Source organism: Microtus pennsylvanicus, chromosome 6 (genome assembly GCF_037038515.1).
Source record: "Microtus pennsylvanicus isolate mMicPen1 chromosome 6, mMicPen1.hap1, whole genome shotgun sequence".
NCBI lineage: Eukaryota > Metazoa > Chordata > Mammalia > Rodentia > Cricetidae > Microtus > Microtus pennsylvanicus.
The window spans coordinates 17,915,356-17,938,138 of record NC_134584.1 but is presented as its reverse complement, the minus strand read 5'-3'; the positions used below and the strand labels follow the sequence as shown (position 1 = coordinate 17,938,138).

Sequence of the window (22,783 nt, the reverse complement as noted above, 5' to 3'; positions counted from 1 at the left end):
GTTGGGTAACAATTTATTGTCATTCAAAAGAGTTTCAACTAGGCCAGAATGGAGTATAACAAAGGTTTAATTATCTAGTGGTGAACTCACAGAAAGAGTAGCAATCCACAGTCCTCTGTGTACTGGGAACTAGAAGTGAATCTAGCAGCTAAGAGGCCCACACACATTTTACATCTGTATTTATATTACATGAAACCATGCCCAAAGAGGGCTGGTATCTTAAAAGCTATTGGCTGAAGGAGTTCCCACTACAATATTAAGATTATAATTGCTGCTATTACAATTTGTAATTGCCTTTTACATTTAAAATTTAAGATACTTGGGTCCATTTTCACTAATGTTTCCTGACATAGGAACCATCAATGAAGCTTGTTTATCTCATTCAAAACAAAAATTCAGTTTCTTAATGTAAACTCCTTCTTGGTATTCACACATCAAATCCATGATTGAGCACTGCCTGAATTATCAGAATGGGAATTATTATTTATAGTTTTTAATCTTGCCTTTTTATTACTTATCCTCTAAGTTATATACAGATTAATGTAGTACTGCAATGTTTATAAAATAAATATATCATCCTACTTTCTAATTAATTATGTATAAAATGAATAGTGAATTACATGATAAACATTTCCAAATCTGACTTGCTTATAGCTATTTGGTTTCTATCTTATCAAAGAGATAATGTATTGTATAATGTAGTTTAATGTATATATTTGCTACAAACCAAATTTTTCTGATGGAAATTTAAAGAGAATTTGAAGTTAAAGTCAACAGAAATGAAAGACAATCTTGGGGAGCCTCTTTAGTTGTGGTCCTACTTAGGGTACTGCTGGAAGATTATTTATCATTTGCCACAGCCATACAAAAGAGACTTCATCGGGGCTCAGACCACTGGAGAGCCTTGGATATTAATATCCTTCATTAGTTATTTGAGCTCCAGCTGATGGGCACAGGGAATACTTGAAAATTTCATACAAAGAACTATGATCAAAATTTAGCCTACTTGTCCATAATCAGTTTGTTTTCAACCCCATCAACAGGCTTTCTGTACTTCGTAAAAACAACAGAATAAATGTGGGGGGAAAATCAGCATTACTGAACCAGTCATGTAGTCTTTTATCAGTTTCTTTATTGAATAAAAGAAATATGAAAAAAATGTTTTCCTTTTAGACATTTTTATCGTTAAATATGGGATTATTTCCCTAGCAAAGCTTGTGAGATAATTTAAGTCACTGTGTGTATGAATTCTTTTCCTCTTTTGCTCAACTAGGCAACCCTTTAGTTAACACCGTGTTTTGTAGGATTTATTTCTCAGAGCCAGATGGAAAATGATATATAATTCCTGGTCCAATCCTACCATAAATGTCAGACCTGGATATGAAATGGATTGGCTTAGGAACAAAAATAAGTTCCAGATAGAAGGCTGGCAAGACTGCACGGGAAACAGAGCAGAAATGACATCTGGACATCTGGGCAGGTGGTTAGGACGACTGTGTGGACACCTTTTGTGTCACATTCTAGAGAGCTTCCCTGAATAGGAATTATGCCAGAAGAGCTGTTGAGTAAAAAAGGAATGATGGGGGGGGGGGGAGGTATGTCCAGCAGCTGACCTTCAGCCCTGTGTATGACGTCATCTTTGAGATGTTAGTAGAAAACTGTCCTTCTTCCCTGCTCAGTGCCAACAGAAATTAATATTTTCTCAGTCTCTTGCATGACCTAGGCATTGTCAAGCTTTGTACTATATCTAAAATTTCTCCTATTAGTCAGACCATTGATGAGCATCTCATTGAAGGAGTTCTTTCTATTATTCTATTATACTATTGAATAATCTTATTTGTTGCAGTGAAATTTTCACAATCTGTGATTATTTGGAATGCCTATGACTAATTTATTGTTAGTTTATTTGTGTTTCTTCAGGATTTTGAATTTATGATAACTTTATTATAATTACAACTGAATCCTGTAACTATTTCTTCATAAATTGTCAACTATTGCCGTCTATGTTTTGTAAATCAATTATCATATAATATTCCAACCTGATCAAATATCAGTATATATATATATATATATATATATATATATATATATATATATATAACCTCTTAAAATAGATTTACTTGAATTTTTCTTTGTTTTTATTTTAAAATTGAGATTTCAGTTTAAAAACTTAAAGATTATGACTAATATCATCCTAGAACTCGCATCTGGCGATGGATGGAGATAGAGACAGAGACCCACACTGGAGCACTGGACTGAGCTCCCAAGGTCCCAATGAGGAGCAGAAAGAGTGAGAACATGAGCAAAGATGTCGGGACCACGAGGAGTGCACCCACCCACTGAGACAGTGGAGATGATCTACTGGAAGCTCACCAAGGCCAGCTGGACTGTTACCAGAAAAAGCATGGGATAAAACTGGACTCTTGGAACATGGCGAACAATGAGGGCTGATGAGACGCCAAGGACAATGGCACGGGGTTTTGATCCTATGCAATGTGCTGGCTTGGTGGGAGCCTAGCCAGTTTGGATGTTCACCTTCCTAGATATGGACGGAGGGGGGAGGACCTAGGACTTACCACAGGGCAGGGAACCCTGACTGCTCTTTGGACTGGAAAGGGAGGGGGAGAGGAGTGGGGGGAAGGGGAGAGGGGTGGGAGGAGGGGGAGAAGAGTGGGAGGAGGGGGAGGGAAATGGGAGGCTGGTGGGAGGAGGTGGAAATTTGTTTTTTTTTCTTTTCTTTATCCTCCTTTTATCAATAAAAAAAAATTCAGAAAAAAGAAAAAAATGACTTTTCATTTTAGTTATTGTGTCACCTTTACCTTACATGACTTTACAGTTATTTATTGAATTTTAAATACTTTCAAGAATTCCAGATTACTTATGGTTCCCTGGAGTCTGCACACATTTCTGTAGAACCATAAATTCTCAAGAACCATAAATTATGTTCTGTAATGTTTTATATAGGACAAAGTTAGTCAATGTTATACCTATTATATTATCATTGTAACATTACCAGAAGTTATGGTGTGTCATTTTTATTGTTGGGTCACCTTCCACAAAATGAATTTAAAACTACATTTGACCTACTGGTGGGTATTTCAGTTTTTTCCAACTTGTGATGTTTCACACACAGCTACTATAAACATTTTTTGGGGTTAGTAAATGTAAATATCCATATATCCTGCATGAAGTACAGAGCTGACTCTTAGGTAAGAGTTTTGTTGACTTCCCGAAGATAATGCTGTGATGTTTTCCAAAATGCCTGTGTTAATTTTGCTTCTGCCTTTAAAATGGAATTTTCTTTGTCAAGATTGTCTTTCATTCCTTTATTTTTAAATTTTTTAATTAATTAATTATTAATTGTATTCATTTTGCAGATTAGACTAAAAGAAAAATGTGTTTTTTTTTTGCTTACTTTAAAAGAGGAGTTAAAATGTTGGTAGAAAGAAAGATCAAACAATAAGCTGCATAGAAATTAATCTTTTGACATAAAGTTGTAGGTTGAATAAGAAAGCAAATATATTTGTTAGTCACTTTTATGTTAGCACATCACATTATATGAGATAGAACACAGAGAAAACCAAGCAGCCAGAGTTCTTTGGTCCTGGTGAAAACAGGGGTCCTGGAGATTGAAGAGCTTGATTAAAGCAGGCCATACATTACATCATTCATCACAAAACAGAGAAGCTGGGATTCCTCACACTCTTTTTTGGACATGTTGTAGTATAAATTGACCTCCCACAAGGACTCACCTCTGATGTTATCACTCTGCTCAACCACCTTCCTGTTATGTCAACACCAAGGAACAAGACATTATATGTGAATCTATATGGTGTTTTTAAACATACTTTAACAATGTGTAAACGTTTGTAAAAAAAAATCTTTTCAGAAAACAAACATAAAAGACAATGCATATGGAAAAAATTATGAATGTAAATATGAATCATAAGAAAGATATCAAGCAATAAACTTGTAAGTTGACCCTAAATGAGCAGAGGTTCTAAAAATAATTTCCAGAAATTTTCTTGTTTGGAACATTCACAGAATGTTTTACTTCATGTTTACTTCATGCTTTACTAACATTTTTTTTAAAAAAAATATTTTTTGTCAGTTACAGACTGTATTGTTTGTAATTAGAATATTTTGATCCATTATACCGACTGTAAAGTGAAAACAAGCTTATTCTAAAACAGACTATATAACAGGTATAAATGTGATGTAAAGAGAGAAAAATGAAACCCAAAAATGCAGGGATGGATGCAAAGCAGAAACTGGTCTATATGGAAACAATAGGGAAGGGAACCAGTTAGGAGGAACCTAGAGAGAATCAACTTGATTAACTCTCAAAATACAGGAACATGACTCTTCAGTTGATCTGCACATGTCTACGATGAAAACCCACAATGGATGCATTTGAGGAAATAAGCCAATGTTATTTTCCCTCCTCCACCCACTTTGCTTCCTTCTACTTGATACTTGGAGATGAAGTGAAAAGAAGATTACAAAGGAGACTGAACAACAACCCAGACAAAGACCTTGGCTGTCTGGTTGACTGAAAAGTAACCTGATCATGCATCTGTTGAGTTACTAAAACACCCATTTCTGTCCCTTTCTCTCACTGTCTTTCCTCCAGTTCCTCACTAGAGTACCTATAGCTCTCTCCTTTATATCCCCTGAGTTCGCTGTCCCAGCAATACCTCTTAGAAATGTTTTAAAGTGGAACTAAATGACTCCTGCTGTTCTCTGTAATAGTTTCTATCAGGAAAAGATAGAGCAATGACTTGTGATGTAAGAAAAGACATTTTTTTTTTAATTTTTAGGAAGAATATAAAATTGGGTCAGAGTAGTTTCCTCTGCTTCTCCCAGAAGCAATTTTATATGAATTTAAGATTATCCTCGCAATGTGGGACACTTAAGGCTGTAACCAGAGACAGATTTCAATGGTTAGGTAGCCGTAGAAACAATGGAAAGACCATATGGGATTAACCCAAATGCAAACGAAAACAAATCATTGGCCAAAGGAAACACTGAAAATACAGACGTTATATTTTTACATGTATATATATTCTTCCTTCATCACTGGAAGCCTAGAGATTTGACAATAAATATAAAAACATCTAAAATAGGATTGACAGGATATATAACAACATAACCTTCAACTGTTTGAAATATCACCTAACGTTTATTTTGAATAAATATTTAAAGATAAATATTAATAATTGTTTTGCTTAACATATTAACTACATTGAGTGCAATCTTACTATATTCCAGCTCAATACAAATCGGGCATCTTTTTCCTCTGTACATACCTTTTGGAGGATAGCCATGTTCATTACATGTGGTTGTCCTTCTTCCTAAGTATCATAGGCTGATGGTCAAGGAGAGGGGAAGATGTCAAAGCAAAGAACAGGGTTTGGACTACTGTGAATAAAACAGAGATAGCTGTCCAGTGGATGACTTCAGTAAGACAATTCAACGTTATTTCAGAGTATATGGAATATAAAAGTGTGGGGATGGTACCTGGGGAATCACCGCATTTGTGTTAAACAGCATGCTCCTAGCATAAGGCTTTTAATGTAGCAGTCTGGTCCTATGGCAAAGCTTCTAGTACAAGTCTTATTTAGTATAGGTATCTAGGGGGAAAGTAGCAAAAAACTATGCCAAAGGTCATGCTAGAGATTAATCAGGCATTCAGACTTAGAGACAGCTTTCAGATAAGGTCAAACCTCTAGACATAGAGACAGTCTCAAGATCATGGCAGGCAGAGAGCAAACAATCTCCCTGGGGAGGAAGTCCCTCGTGTTGCTGAGACTGTAGAGATCAGCCAGGCCACAATAGACTGCAACCTCTGACCAGCAAAACCTCCTAATATCTTCAAGCAGCTATTTAGCTACAGTTATATGCTTTTTATATTTTCACAGATTTTTTGTACCTCTGTATTCGTTATGTGTGCTTCTTTGATTCAAGCAGGCAACGGTGTTTGAATGAATCTCTTTATATACTAAATCTGGCATATATCTACGTTTAATTGATTTCTATTTTTTTTCCTCCTTTTAAATTATAAGTTTAGGTAAAATGACTCAATCCATCTCAATTTCTGTGTGCATGTATATTTCTATATGCGTCTATATATCTGTGAATCTACATAATTATGTGCTCATATGGCTATAAACCAAAATGATTTTTCCAATTGTGTATGGTCCTTATGCATATCCTAGGTAGGAAGCTACAACAAGCCTGCCTTTGTATTATACAAGTCCGCCTTTCTCCCCAGTCCTTTTCAGAAGCTCCTTAAAAGATTTCTTTGTGAAACACACATCGGATTTCTTGTTTTCCTTTCATCTGATGGACAGTGTTGCTCATTTCACTGATGCAGTCTCTTATCCATGAGAATATTGACTTTTTTCTTTTACTCTCCTTTCTCTTCACATCTTCAAAACTATCACTTTGAGTCTCTTGTCTCATTTTTTACAATGTTACATCTTGAAAGCTGTGATATCTTCTCCTTCACATGTATAATTCAAACATAAATGGCAATAGCAAGCTAAAGTATACCTGAAGCGTTATTCATAAAGTGTTCAAAACTCCACTATCATTTCTAAATTCTATAAAACTTCCTAAGCTCTGATTATCCTAGAATTACTATAATCTCCTCCAGATACCAAAGTGCAGTAAAATATATGGGTAACTATATCTTTGGGGGAGAGAGTATCCACTTTTCTATAAGATAACATGATAAATTCTTTTAATAAAATGTCACCAGTCAATAAACACAATTACCATATACATGAAATTGTTGGTGAATTCTCTGATGTTTCTAATGTCTGTATAGAATACTGCACATTGATCCTCCACAATATCAAGTTATATCTTTCAGTTGATTGAACGGTCAAGGCAAGAAGTACATGTTGAAGTAATTCAAAGACAACACAGATCACAGGCAAATGTATTTAGAACTGTGCAATAGGCAGAGATTACTGCAAAACTATCAAATCATTAACCAGAAGCCTTTGCTGAATTGGAAGCATGTGCTAGCCACAGCATCTGTGTAGGTTTCTTGTCTGTCTGGAGAAATCTGCTTCAACTGCACTATGCCACTTAGCACCATAAGCCTTCTCAGATGCTCATAGCTTCTCTCACTCTTTTCTCACCTCTGTCTAGGAACTGGAAACCAGTTATGTGAAGAAAAGATTTTAAAGGAGATAGGCTACAGTGGTAATGCAGTAACTCCTGACTCAAAGCTAGCCTGCAAGCCATAGGCTTCATACCATACTCCTCATTTTAGATCAGCCTCTGTTTAAACTTACATTAGACAATAGTCGATAGTTCATACATTCATGTTACACATGTGACCTATTTTATATTTCTGTAACTACACAATTACTACAGAAATTAAATCCTTAACAGATAAACAGTTCATTTCTATGATCATTATTCTTATATATTTATATCTGGGGTATTTTAAATGACTTGAATATATTTTATTATTTTTAAATCTTTGTCTTTTTTAGGTATGTATAAAATACACTGCTCCCTTCATTACCTCTAATTACCTCTCATTCCCCTTCCACTAATTTTTAATATCTTTCTCATTTTCCTTTATGTGTTTCTTTTGTTTCTCTGGGAGGGGGGTGAGTTTGGGTGTGAGTATGTGTTCCACAATATTCTCTGAACATTATGTTGGACTTAATGTTACTCTTGCGAAGGGATGTTTTGCAGATTTCCTTCTTAGGTCAGAAGACTCAGTAGTCACCTATTCTCATCACATTGACCAGAGAGTTTTTACGTTTTTGCATTAATATGACATACACACACACACTGAGAGAGAGAGAGAGGAGAGAGAGAGAGAGAGAGAGAGAGAGAGAGAGAGAGAGAGAGAGAGAGAGACGGAGAGAGAGAGAGACAGAGAGACAGAGAGAGAGAGAGGGAGAGGGAGAGAGAGAGAGAGGATTAGGGCTGAAGGCAGCATTAAATAATGAATATAAAGATGCACAAATATCAAAGAGAGTTTAATTACATGAACACTTACCAAAATCATAGTATCACCTTACCCCAGGGCCTATGACATACCAGTCAAAAGCTTTTGATCAGGTTATTAGTGCCAGACATGCATTTGTTGCTGTAGAATGGGCCTGAGTTTTAGGGAGAAAAGGGTTGATTACTCCTTAAACAGTTGAGTCACTGCTTCATGGGAGCATATATCCTGCCTGGGAAGTTGGAATTGTTTGTTGCACACAGCAACCAAATCTGATAAGGCTACAGATGCATCATTTTCTCCAGCATTCCACACTGCATGCTCTGGGATAGTAAGCATAATCCACAGAAGATATTTCAGTTTGATATTTTTTGTGTGTTTTCTATTCAAAAATCTGTGGTGGTTTCAGCAAGAATCTTGCCACTAGTTCTGGTGTTCAAAAGGAATAGTTGCAACACATCTGTCTCCATTGTTGTGGAGCTCTTCATGGTTGAAACTCAGAGATCTAGTTTGAAACTGGCATTGGAATGTCTGTTTTAAAATTCTGGGTGTTTTTTTTTTCCATCTTTCCTTTAAGACTATAAACACAGTGCTTTTCCAACAAGTTGCACAATCAGAATGGCTCCAATTTTCTTGGACATCACTTAGTTGATATCCTGTTTCAATTGATCAATATTCAAAGATGATTAATAGCTCATATTTCACACTATATTCTGAGAGTTTAGCTTCACTGAGCTGACCTAGAATTAAGAAAACATATCAATGACTATGCATATCATGCCAGTTTTGCAACTTAACTTTTAGTGATATTTTAGTTTATTAGACAGGGGTTAAAAATTAGTATAAATTTTCCCTTATCAGTTATTGTCATTCTCATTTGTGAGCTGAGCTCCTCCTTCCTTCTGTTTTAATATGCTATTTTGTCATTTAAATTTTATCTTTACTTCATTCTTTTAGACCTACCTTCAGAGCATACAGATGTAACATTAGGCTCCACTTTCTCATTATAATTTTAATTGTTTAAATTATTGTTTACTAGTTGATTTTTTTTTTAAAAATGGTCTCACTATTTAACTGAACTGGCCTGCAACTTGCTATGTAGATTAGTCTGGGCTTGAAAACACAGCTAACTACCTGCTTTTGCTTCCTGGGTGCTGGGATAAGAAATGTGTGCTACAACAGCAGTGTTATTTACTTTTATTTGTATTTGAAGATTTATTTTTGTTATACAAGTGTGTTGAAGTTAGCTCGATTTGGGAAATAACCAGGCTAGCTAAAAGATAAAACAATTATATTTTTATTTATTATAAGAGGAAAACTCACAGAAATGAAAAATTTACACTCAGCTTTAGTACCAGGGAATCACACAGAGAGGGTATGTGGACCATGTGCCATTTATCTTAGAGTTGCAGAAAACCACCCCCTAACTTGGTCCCACTTCTTTTTTTTATTTTTTTTTTAATTTATTTATTTATTAAAGATTTCTGTCTCTTCCTCGCCACCGCCTCCCATTTCCCTCTCCCTCCCCCAATTAAGTCCTCCCCCCTCCTCAGCCCGAAAAGCAATCAGGGTTCCCTGTCCTGTGGGAAGTCCAAGGAACCCCCACCTCCATCCAGGTCTAGTAAGTTGAGCATCCAAACTGCCTAGGCTCCCACAAAGCCAGTGCGTGCAGTAAGATCAGAAACCCATTGCCATTGTTCTTGGTCCCACTTCTTAAAGATAATTGGTTGGAAAATTCAAGAAGTCCTTGTTTTTTACTGCTGAGTAATACTCTAATATGTATATATTCCATACTTTCTTCATCCATTCTTCCGTTGAAGGGCATCTAGGTTGTTTCCAGGTTCTGGCTATTACAAACAATGCTGCCATGAACATAGTTGAGCATATACTTTTGTTGTATGATAGGGCCTCTCTTGGGTATATTCCCAAGAGTGGTATTGCTGGATCCAGGGGTAGGTTGATCCCGAATTTCCTGAGAAACCGAAACACTGCTTTCCAGAGTGGTTGCACAAGTTTGCATTCCCACCAGCAATGGGTGAGTGTCAGCAAGGAACTCAGGACCGCAAGGGGCGCACCCACACACTGAGACAATGGGGATGTTCTATTGGGAACTCACCAAGGCCAGCTGGCCTGGGTCTGAAAAAGCATGGGATAAATCCGGACTAGCTGAACATAGAGGACAATGAGGAATACTGAGAACTCAAGAACAATCGCAGTGGGTTTTTGATCCTACTGCACATACTGGCTTTGGGGGAGCCTAGGCAGTTTGGATGCTCACCTTAGGAGACCTGGATAGAGGTGGGCGGTCCTTGGGCTACCCACAGGTCAAGGAACCCTGATTGCTCTTTGAGCAGATGAGGGAGGGTGACTTGATCGGGGGAGGGGGAGGGAAATGGGAGGCGGTTGCGGGGAGGAGGCAGAAATCCTTAATAAATAAATAAATTAAAAAAAAAAGATAATTGGTTGGCAAAGATTCCCCATCATAAGTGGTGTATGTATCTGTGTCTCTGTGTATGGGTAAAATAGCTTCAGATTTCCGGAGACGGGAGTAAAAGGTAGTTGGGAGCTGCCAGACTTGGAGTCTAGAAATCAAACTCCAGTCCCTGCAAGAGCAGCAAGCAGTCTCAACCACAGAACTAACTATCCCTGAAGCCTATTTTATTTTGATTACATTTTGCAGTCAGTTTTCACTGTTTTCCATACCTTGTTTTGATTCTAAGGTAGTCCTAATCCTTCACAGTTCCATTACTATCAGTGTTCTACATAACAGTCGTAGTGTAGATTATGTGTTAATAATTAAACACATAAAGTTTTACATTATTAAAGCTATATAAATTTTCCATTATTTTGGAAAAATGCCTGAAAATTCCTGATTATACTTCTAAATGTCAAATGTACATACTTAGAATATGCTAGCAGATGTCCAACAATATTTTTTAATTAATTGAGCTAATTTACCTAACAATTCCTCTATGGAGCTTAATTTCTTGTTCAAATTATAAAAATGATACCACTGTATATTATCTGTATAAAATAATGCTGAACGGCTGGTTTCTCATGTCAACTTGAGAGAACCTTTTGTCATCAAAGAGAAAGGATCCTCAGTTGAAGAAATGCCTCTATGAGATCCAGCCGTAAGACATTTTATCAGTGGTTGAGAAGGGAGGTCTCAGTTCACAGGTAGTGCCATCCCTGGGCTGGCGATCCTAGGTTCCATAAGAAAGCAGCGTGAGCTAACCAGGGGATACAAACCAGTAAGGAGCTCCCCTCCATGGCCTCTGCATCAGTTCCTGCCTCTATGTTTCTGCACTGTTGAGTTTCTGCTCTGACTTCCTTCAGTGATGAATAGCAATGTGGAGAGTGTAAGCCAAGCAAACCATTTTCTCCCAATATTGCATTTTGGTCATGGTGTTTCGTCACAGCAATAGACACCCTAGCTACAACGGATGGGTTCCATAATGACCTTTCTTAAAGTATATTACCACTTGGTTATGTCTATCCATTTTACCTTTGCCATCCCATGCCCACACTGCAGCCCTCATCCTCTTCTCCAATTATTTTATCTATTTTATTTTATTAGTTTAAAACCCCTTAGGTAAGATTTTTAAATTAGCACACAGACTAATGAGATTCACGATGTCATTTTCATACATACAATATTTTATATCACAACCTCTTCCTACTTGCCATTATCAAATTTCTCATAAAATATGTGGCCCTAATTTCTTAGAAAAAGAATTTTTTTATTCTCTTAGTCCTTTTATTCACTCAGGCTTATTACTTGCTGAACATACTTCAAGGCATTGGCAGCTCTAAAGATGGAAGCTCTGGAAACTGATGGGTTGCAAGTTCAACAGCTCCTGACCGACACGATCGTGAATGAACTTGGACTTTGGCAGCTGGTGGATCAAACCAAAAAGCATGAGAGCCCACATCGCATGAGGGTTAGACATGCCATGCAGAGATTAAGTGGAGAGTTTTATTGAGATAAAGGGAGTAAGGGAAGGGAAGGGAGATAGAAAAACAGAGACAAAGAGAAAGAGAGACAGTAAGAGAAAGAGAGACAAAGACCTGCTTGCCTCATAAGAAACAAATCTGGAAGAGAAGAGCAGAAATGGCCAGAGGTTGTTTCTATTATTATTATTATTATTATTATTATTATTATTATTATAACAATCTTATTTTACATACCAAATGCAGGTCCTTTTCTCTCTCCTCCTCCTGCTCCTTTTCTCCCAACTTCTCTCCACCCCTCCCCCCATCCACTCCTCAAAGAGGGTGCGGCCTCCCATGGGAATTAACAAAGTTTGTCAACTCATTTGTGGCAGGACATAGGCCCTCCATCCTGTATCTGGGCTGAGCCAGGTATCCCTCCATAGTTAATGGGTTCCAAAGAGACAGTTCATGCACTAGTGATAAATATTGGCTTCTGTGCTAGTGGCCACACAACTGTCATCCACATTCATGGGGCCTGGTTTACTCTTACACAGGTTCCCAGTATCAGTTTGGAGTTGGTGAGCACCCTTGCTCAGGTCAGTTTTTCTGTGTGTTTTTCCATCATGGTCTTGGTCCCTATGCTCATAATATTGCTCTCTAAAATTTGTTCTCTATGATTGAACTCCATGAGTTCTGCCCAGTGCTTAGCGATGGATCTGTGCAGCTGCTTCCATCAGTTACTGGATGTAGGTTCTTTGATGACAATAAAGGTAGTCATCAACCTGATTACAGGGGAAGGGCAGTGAGGGAACCCTCTCCACTATCGCTTACATTCTTAGCTGGGTCATCTTTGTGGATTCCTGGGAGTTTCCCTAGTGACTGGTTTCTCACTAACCCCATAATGATTACCCTTTCAAGGTATCTCTTGAGCATGTACCCAAAGGTTTCACACTCATATTACAAGGGCATTTGCTCAACTATGTTCATAGCAGTATTATTCGTAATAGCCAGAGCATGGAAACGACCTAGATGCCCCTCAACTGAAGAATGGATAAAGAAAACGTGGTACATTTACACAATTAGACTATTACTCAATGATTAAAAAAATTGCATCTTTAAATTTGCAGGCAAATGAAAGGAACTAGGGAAAAAACATCCTGAATGAGGTAACCGAGACCCAGAAAGACAAACACAGTATGTGCTCAAGCTTAAGTGGCTCTTAGACATAAGGTAAAGGATAATCAGCCTACGGTCCGGAACTTGTTTCTTTTTTGGTTTTTCGAGACAGGGTTTCTCTGTGGTTTTGGAGCCTGTCCTGGAACTAGCTCTTGTAGACCAGGCTGGTCTCGAACTCACAGAGATCCTCCTGCCTCTGCCTCCCAAGTACTGGGATTAAAGGTGTGCACCACCACTGCCCGGCTTCAAAACTTGTTTCTTAAAGGGAACTTTTGCACATGCGTACAGACTACATAGTGAGGTAGAAGCTATAGGACCCTGGGCTGACTTGAGTACTGCCTGAGTGAATCCTGCCAGGTGACAGGCCAGCATATGGCAAAATCCTAACTCTGTCCATCATCATTTGACCTCCACATATATGTTCTGACACACATGAACACATTTCACAAGCCTCTAAAAATAATAATAATAAACTTTAATATTTAACAGTTAACTATACTTGCAGACTAATTTTAACAGATTTTTTTGTGTAACATTACATAAATATATAGCATACACTGAGGAAAAATGTATTTCATTTTTATTTAGAAGGGCTTTATTTCTTTGCATGTTTACTTTCTCTGGCTAAGGCTTCCAGCTCCATACATTTCATGGCAGCCACTTTATTTATAAGGATAGAGTAAGCAAAATTTCAGAAATATTCAGAATTACTGAACAAACACTTCAAATTTGTGTTTCTCTTTGAAGAAATATTGGAAATCAGAAGACAGATACTTAACCCATTGAAGACAGAGTGTGTTTTCCAGTCCTTGTCTCACAATCTGAACGTAAGCTGTTCCAGTAACACATGAACGTGTGCCTGCCACAGGGTTGATGGTTGAGCGATAATAGCTTTAACTGTGGTAAGAGTTTAAATTGAATACCACTCTTGGGAATATACCCAAGAGAGGCCCTATCATACAACAAAAGTATATGCTCAACTATGTTCATGGCAGCATTGTTTGTAATAGCCAGAACCTGGAAACAACCTAGATGCCCTTCAACGGAAGAATGGATGAAGAAAGTATGGAATATATACATATTAGACATATTAGAGTATTACTCAGCAGTAAAAAACAAGGACTTCTTGAATTTTGCATACAAATGGATGGAAATAGAAAACACTATCCTGAGTGAGGTAAGCCAGACCCAAAAAGAGGAACATGGGATGTACTCACTCATATTTGGTTTCTAGCCATAAATAAAGGACATTGGGCTTATAATGCATGTTCCTAGAGAAGCTAAGTAAGAAGGTGAACCCAAAGACAAACACATAGACATCCTCATGAATATTAACCTTCATCAGGCGATGAAAGGAGACAGAGACAGAGGAGCACAGGACAGAAATCTCAAGGTCCAAATAAGGAGCAGAAGGAGACGGAGCACGAGCAAGGAACTCAGGACCTCGAGGGGCGCACCCACACACTGAGACAATGGGGATGTTCTATCGGGAACTCACCAAGGCCAGCTGGCCTGGGTCTGAAAAAGCATGGGATAAATCCGGACTAGCTGAACATAGAGGACAACGGGGAATACTGAGAACTCAAGAACAATCGCAGTGGGTTTTTGATCCTACTGCACATACTGGCTTTGTGGGAGCCTAGGCAGTTTGGATGCTCACCTTAGGAGACCTGGATAGAGGTGGGTGGTCCTTGGGCTTCCCACAGGTCAGGGAACCCTGATTGCTCTTTGAGCAGATGAGGGAGGGTGACTTGATCGGGGGAGGGGGAGGGAAATGGGAGGCGGTTGCGGGGAGGAGGCAGAAATCCTTAATAAATAAATAAATTAAAAAAAATAAAAAATAAAAGGTTCTGACCTTAAAAAAAAAAGAGTTTAAATTGACCAAATGAGATGCATCATCCAATATTTTTCTGGAAGTTGTAAGCTATCAATAGATTTGAAATTTCTAAAATCATTATGTGATCAGCTTTTCCACGTGCAATTATTGTCCATTGTGTAAGTGATGTTGGGAGCAAAGATTGATAGTGTCTCCATTTCTGCTATTTCCCAGGACCAAAGCCATTAATTTTATTCTTTATACATGCTCTCATTATAAAACTACCTTAGTTTTTTTTTCTATTGCCGTAATAAACACAATAGTCAAAAGCAACATGAGAATAAAGGGTTTATTGCAAACCATCATGAAAAAAATTTAGGTCCAGAACTCATATGGAACCCAGAGGCAGGAACTGAAGTCAAATCCATGAAGGAATGTTGCTTACTGGCTTGCTCATATATATTTTTTATATAATCTGTGGCACGTCCCTTTCAGGCTGGGTTCTTTAAAATCAATGATTAATCAAGAAAATACCCACAGATTTTCACAAATGCCAATCAGATGCAGACTTCTTTTCTCACTTGAGGTTCCTTCCTAGATGACGCCAGCTTATGCTAAATTGACAAAAGTAAGTGAACTGTTACAATATTCTTCAAATCAATATTTAAATTACATTTTGTTATGTTAAATTCTGACTATAAACACTTGGCAAGGAAATAGGCATTGGATTTTGTGCCTCATCACTTGTGAAAAGTGAACTCAGGCAGGAATAAAAAGAATAAGAAAGCCCTCCTGAAGCTACCCCCACTACTCACATACTACTTGACCTACCTGTATCTTTTGGTAGAGAGAGAGACAATAATTTTTGATGTAAAAAACCAGACAGCATTTCCATGCTCTGACAAAACTGAGGGTAACACATCTGAGTTTAGATTCATCTTTAAAAACAAATAACAAAAACAAACAGCAAACACAAAAAATCCCCATGTTTTCTAAATTTAAGAATGGCCTGACTAAGCCATTTGAAGTGAGCCAATAAGAAAAATAACACTGCTCTTAATGGGATTTGTACTTGTGTGCCCCCAAAGTCCTAATCATTGTGACCATTGTGACTGTTTTTCTTAGTCATTGTTCTGTTCCTAAGAAGAGACATCCTGATGAAGATAAGTCTTATGTGTCCTTGTTGACATTTCAGAGACTTAGTACATTGTCATTGTGGGAGTGAGGGGACTTGCAAACAAGTAGGCAGGTACTGGAGCAATTGTTGAGAGCTATATCATGATTCTTATGCAAACAGAGAGAGAGAGAGAGAGAAGAGAGAGAGAGAGAGAGAGAGAGAGAGAGAGAGAGAGAGAGAGAGAGAGACTTGACCTAGCATGACCTTTTGAACCACCAAAGCCCAACTCTGTGATACACTTCTTCCAATAAGGCCACAAGTACCAATCCTTCTCATCTTTTCAAACAGTGCCAGATCCTGGTGACTAAGCTTTCAAATGTATGTGTTTATGGGGTTCGTTCTTATTCAAATTACAGAATACTTGGTTTGAGGTTCTCAATGATGAGCATGCTTGCTTTCCAGCTCTGATACAGAAATGATAGCTTTCCTGTTCTATTCTATTTTCTTCTCCTCCCTCAGTTTCTCCTTCTATTCCACAGCAAGTTTGCCTCTTTGACACCTGTCAATTGTCCTTGAGTTATTTTTTCCCATTTTAAGATTATTTATCTAGAAACATAAGAACAAAAATAGTAGTAGAATTTAATTCCTCTAGGACTGTATTTGGTAACTTGAAATGTAATTAAACTCTTTCATTCTTTCTCTAAGATATTAAGTGCATAGACTCATAGATCGTTCTCCAAAAAGTATCTGAAAGTAAGGAATTTTCTTCCTTCCATGGGATGTTGTTGTTGAATCTCTTATTTTAATTTCCTTATTTACATGCGGCTGTATTACTAAAGTATATTTCACCTAAAATCTATTTTATTCAATCTGAAATAGTTAACTACAGGCAAAGAACTCATGACCATCCCAGGCCTTTATCACATCTTCTTCCACATGAATTGATATGTCCAACTATAAATTTCTCTTTGTCATTTTCCTGAGTCACTCATTTGAACACATCTCGAGTCTCACTTCAGAGGTCTTGATTCTCCTAGGTTCTTTCTCAATCAGTTGGCTATTTTACTCCAGCAGTAATTATTAACATCAAGACTCAAACAACATAGTATGATTCATAAAATTATTTTTAATTCATAAATGTATTATATTTCTGAATTAATATATATTAATAATATATTCTAAATATACAGAAGTATATTTCACTTGAAATCTATCCTATCAAATCTACATATTGACTCTGAGTACAATTTTTCTTGATTAAAGTATTAGGTTATTTTACTCCATGTTAATAATTAATATTAATGCTCAAACAACACACTACTCTTCATATAATTATTTTTAATTCAGAAATACATTATATATTTCTGAATTAATATATATATATAAATGTTATAAGTATATTATATCTGAAGACATAAATATATATTTTATACAGTGACTTCAAAAATGTTGAAGAATCAACAGGCTTCAAAGGGGCATTATGATGGGAGAGGCAGCAAGCTAATATAGATGAAAATAGTTACTAAAGATAGTTGAATGGACCGGTAACTAGTTAGTTTTGACATGCTGGTGGCATTTGGAACTAGATTGCTCGTTTGTCGGGTTCAACCATGAGATGACTGAGAAAGAACCTAGGAGAATCAAGACCTCTGATGTGAGACTCGAGATGTGTTCAAATGAGTGACTCAGGAAAATGGCAAAGAGAAATTTATAGTTGGACATATCAATCCATGTGGAAGAAGATGTGATAAAGGCCTGGGACGGTCATGAGTTCTTTGTAGTTAACTTCACACTCATGCTCAATGGAGAAATACCAAGCCAGTGTGGCTAATGAGGTGACTCTTACCCACCCAGTGCCAGTTGCTTCTTTTTCCTTTTATGGAGTCCACACCTGGGTCTTCCAGCCTTTGCCACTCCAACTGTGTACTTAGCTCTCAGATCTGCTCCTTCTGACAAATTTGTTTTGGTTGATAAAAAAATAATTAACTTTTAATTATTTTGTGTGTGTGCATGTGTGTCTATGTGTGTACATCCATGTTAAAGTAACGGGAGATGTAAATTGCTCTATATGGGATGCTGAAATAAAAAAGTTTGTTCTAAGTTCAGGTCTTGTTAACAGACATTGCACTCAGATCTGTATCTGTTGGCAGTAAAATTTGAAAGCTACTGGGAATTGAATTATAGTGAGTATTCTACAGTTTTGTTAATAAGTGTCATAAAATAACATAATAAGAAAGAAATAAAGCTGCAAAAAGCTTGGCTGATTAATAATTGTAAAAGTGAACTGGGCAAGAATTGGGCTGAACTACGACCCTAGGTTCTTTTGTCTCATTCTCTTCTTTTCTTCTCCCATCCTTCTGGCAGTGAGTGGAAAATGAGAGACCAGTCTTCTCTCTAAAGACTTCTTGTGGGTTTCTTTATCATGGCCAATCATAGTGGCTGAACAATAAAAGTGTGTCTTTAAGAAGGATATCGTCTTAACTTTGAAAGTTGAACTGGGTGTGAGATGTTCTTTTGGATTCCTTCTGAGATCTATTTGTAGATTTATGTTTTCATAAAATGTTTTATACACTGGCATCTGACTCAGATCTTGTTTAAAAATATCTACAAATATCATCTGTCATTTTTATGAGAAACAAAAATATTGATCACAGTTTTTCAAGAACAAAATGAATAACTCAACATCATTCAACATGCTGGGCATTCTTTATCTGATTTGAGACACAAGTTGCTTTGGGCATTGTTGTTTCCAGCTCAAAGCAGATTCCTGTGTAAGCAACTGTGCCACTAATTTATTTATATCTATCTATCTATCTATCTATCTATCTATCTATCTATCTATCTATCATCTATCTATCATCTATCTATCATCTATTGCCTATCTATCATCTATCTATATATCATCTGTATGTATAAAATATTATATTACTCATTGTTGTTCTGCAACACATCTCAAATAATGACAGAAAGGTGAATATGTGTAATTATAAATTGCTGCCAGTTGTAAAGGAAGGGTTAAAGTTTAAAATGCAAACATCTGTAATAACACTGAGCTTGCTTTGAGTCTCTGCTCTCTCAAATCCTATCGTTAAGGAAGATAAAATAATGAAAAATACTTGACTAAACTGCTGGCAAAACTCTTATTGCTTGTACCACTCTTGGAAAAGGCTCTTGGGACCAGCAGTGGGAACCTTGCTATTGATTGGCTGGTTAAATAGGGGACTATTAGCTTCAGACAGGCTAGATTGATTACATAGCAGCAGCAGGAACTAAGACATAGAGCTGAGTGAGCAGCAGGGAGAGGGAGGGAGAGAGAGAGAGAGAGAGAGAGAGAGAGAGAGAGAGAGAGAGAGAGAGAGAGAGAGGAGAAAGAGAGCCTATCACTCTGTGGCTGCTGGTGCCGGATAATCCTGCTTCCCAGCTGCCTCAGTCAACAACTTACTGAGCTGCTGTTTCTTTTACAAAAGGATGTCAGCTCTGAGAGCCAGCGAAAAATAACAGACTTCACCTTGGAACAGCTCAACACACTCGTGCAGCATTCAAGCAGATCTGAAGAGAAAACAAAAATCAAGCCCTAACACAGCCCCTCTTCATGTCTACGTTGCAGAGAGAACAGTTTCATGTTCCAGGTAAGGAAATTATTATCATTTCTTGTCATGTGTTTCCTTTCAGAAAGCCACAGTAAGGCACGTAGTAGCTAAGCATGCTTTTAAAACTGAGTTTGCAGCACAATATTAGAGTCAATGTTGTAATGTGTTTAAATGAATATATTTATATGCTTATCCACAGGTACGTTCACTTTTTAATACCATCCTCACAGAGTGTATTTATGTAGGACATTCTCCACGTATAAAATATAATTAAGCCAAATCTGTCCTAAAAAGAGTAAGGTCATTTTAGTGCCTGTATTACAACAAATGTTCAAAAACATTGCTTTTATGGTGATTAATAACTTTGATAATGAAAACATATCAAGAAGTACCATTATTGCATGAACTGCAAGCTTTAATTTAATACAAACATAGAAGCTACCGTTTCCTTATTCTTTGTGAAATCTGTCTTCTAAGTGTAGTTTTAACTTTTCAGAGTAAGCAGGCTGTGTCCCAAAAATGTGACATTAGACTGCCCTTCTATTATGGCTGTGGATGTTGTGCTTGTTATTAAGAGTCCTGTGCTAAGGACAGAAATTTGAGTCTGGAGATGCTTAGGTATTCTAGAGTTCACTGCTGAGCCGCAGTACTATCAATTAATATTTAAAGTGTCAGAGACGGTATGTGCAGGCAAAGTGCCGTGAACACATGTGGTTTTTACAATATAAAATTCTCTCCTGGGAGCAGGGTTTTAGAAAATTATTTTTCAAGAAACCGATGAAATGGAACAGGCATAATGCTGGAGCATGCAGTACTGATGGGAATGACTGACCTTAGGGTGTGGGTCAAAATATTAACTGCAATGGGAGAGCGTGATAGTGAAAGGAGTTTATTTCTTCTTGTTGGAGGTACTATGATTTGTGATATTAATGTGTAAAGGCATTTACTTTTGTATCAGTGAAGAGCTAATTTATCATAAGAGTTTCTTGATTCTTTTGAGTGAGGTTCTCTGGGTTGCTCTTTTTTTTTTATCAGAGAACTTACTACTATGTGAAAAGTGATCAAACTTTTTAATATTCTATTCCATTTTTAAAATATTTACAAAGTTGCCAGACTCTTGGAAGCAAAATATCTGAAGTTAAGAACATACATACCTTGAACTGCTTTATTTGTGTTTTATTTCATCTTTGATATCTTTTAAAATAAAAAAATCCTATATACAAAATACATACCTTCATTATATCATATTTTCTTTCAATTACAATTTTAGAGGTTTGGATAGTTCTGTTGGTCAGGACAATGCCATAAGATAATAAATATATTGTAAATATAGTTATATATCTATATTGGTATGTTGTTATGGGTATTATATAGTTATATATGTGGGTATTATATATATTATGGGTATTATATATGAGTAATATATAGCTATATATCTATATTGGTATGTTGTTATGGGTATTGCTTCTTTTGTTTTTAACTGAGTAACGTGAACAATTTTTATGTTTACTTATTTTGAGTATTGTGAGAGAGATTCAATCACCCAATTGTGAAATGAAGGCATCCTGGCACATACTTACATTGAAGCAACAATACCTTTAACAGAAACTCTGCACTTGTTTTAAATCTGGTATATCCAATACTACATTCAACATTCAGTGTTAATTGTGTTTTCCGAGGAGCATGTCAATATTGTCAGAAGTATTATGCAATTTTATGCAAATTTTTAGACTTATGTTCTGAGTAGGCAGAAGTTATTTTCAACAAAATCATTTATTTGTTTTAACTATATTATATGCTTATTTAAGCTTAATTTTCTTACAGTAATGCCCAGATATATTTCTATAGTACAGTTCTCTTATGATACTTCTTATTGGTTATGTTAAATTAGTCTGTGAAAGAGATTAGCTCTCAGTTGCACTGTATGATTTTATCAGCTCATTTTAATTTAAATATAAATATATGTGGTTTTCATAGTATTTTTCTTGTAACAAAAAGAATATTCTTTTCAAAGCTTTTTGAAATAGCATCTTAACCTCTGTACCTCCTACAGGTAGACAGAGTCTTACAGGACTTTCAATTTTACCTTTAGTCTTGCTTTATTCCTTTTAAATTTGCTCTTTCTATTAGAATATTTAATTCTTTATGTGGTTAGCAGGAAATATTCAGTGATTGCAGCAAGAGAGTTCTTTTAAAATGAGCACTTCTGTTTTCAGCTGTTTAATTAATATTCCCCCGGCATTCTGTATTATCTTTCTCTGCAAACAGGATCAAAGAGGACTAGTGTCCCGGGAGCAAGATACCTCAGGGTCATTTCCAGCCTGAAATCTACAGTTTACTCAATAAGTTCATCTTCAGGTGCTCTTTTTTCTTTGAGTGTATGAGAGGGGTCACTTGGACTTTTTATTCACGCTCTCATTAACTCCCATAGTATCAGATGTCTCTCCTGATTACTTATTTTAACCACGCCAAAGAAAAGAAATGAGAAAGCAGGTCCACTTCTGTTCCAGTAGCTCTCTGAGCCATTAGGGGGCTCTTTCTCCCTGTGATATACTCAGTGAAACACAGCAAGGGGATGCTGCGTTCTTGCAGCATTTGCTCCTGCTTGTAAGGCAAATGTGTACTGCTTCAAGAATTTGAAGCGCCCACAAAACAGACACTATTAAGATCTGTAAGAAATCTATTTTCAAATGAAAATGAACATACCATATGATTCTCATTCTTGGAATTTATTAATGCATATAAATACAAATTTTAATGGCTGAACTGTGTAAAACGTGGTGATTTAGTGATCTTTGAAGACTGCCTGTTATGGAGACACCACTATAAAACAATCTAAGGAACTTAATATCTGCATTATTCTCAAATATCTGAGTCTAAGACAGAATCTCAGTGACTGCTCTTCAAGCATTTTACTCTCAGAAAGAGCAAACAGAATCTAGCTAAGAGAGAGGATTAAAAATTTTATATAAACATAAGTACAGGAGAACAAAAAATAAAATGATGAAATCAGTGTCAGTATGCATGTAACAAGAGCATTTTTGAGTCCTTAAACGTTTTCTTTTCTTCATAGTCATGAACTCCCATAGACAAACATGTGTGGTTTTACAACAGCTGATCATAATACAAAAAAGTCCCTTTCCTATTACTTTCCAGCACAATGGTAGGTGAAC

The 22,783-nt window shown here is 36.7% G+C and overlaps 1 protein-coding gene across 2 annotated transcripts in view; it reads left to right on the top strand.

Annotated features, from left to right (window-relative positions):
- The first annotated feature begins 19,267 nt into the window (after positions 1-19,267).
- The window catches only part of Cdh18 (cadherin 18), a 739,086-nt gene continuing 735,570 nt past the window's right edge, over positions 19,268-22,783 (top strand). The window contains exon 1 of one of the 2 annotated variants that reach the window (XM_075975833.1): positions 19,268-19,649. The gene's annotated coding sequence lies outside the window, so the exon portion shown is untranslated. The remainder of the gene's footprint in view (positions 19,650-22,783) is intronic. The other variant, XM_075975835.1, reaches the window with a different exon arrangement.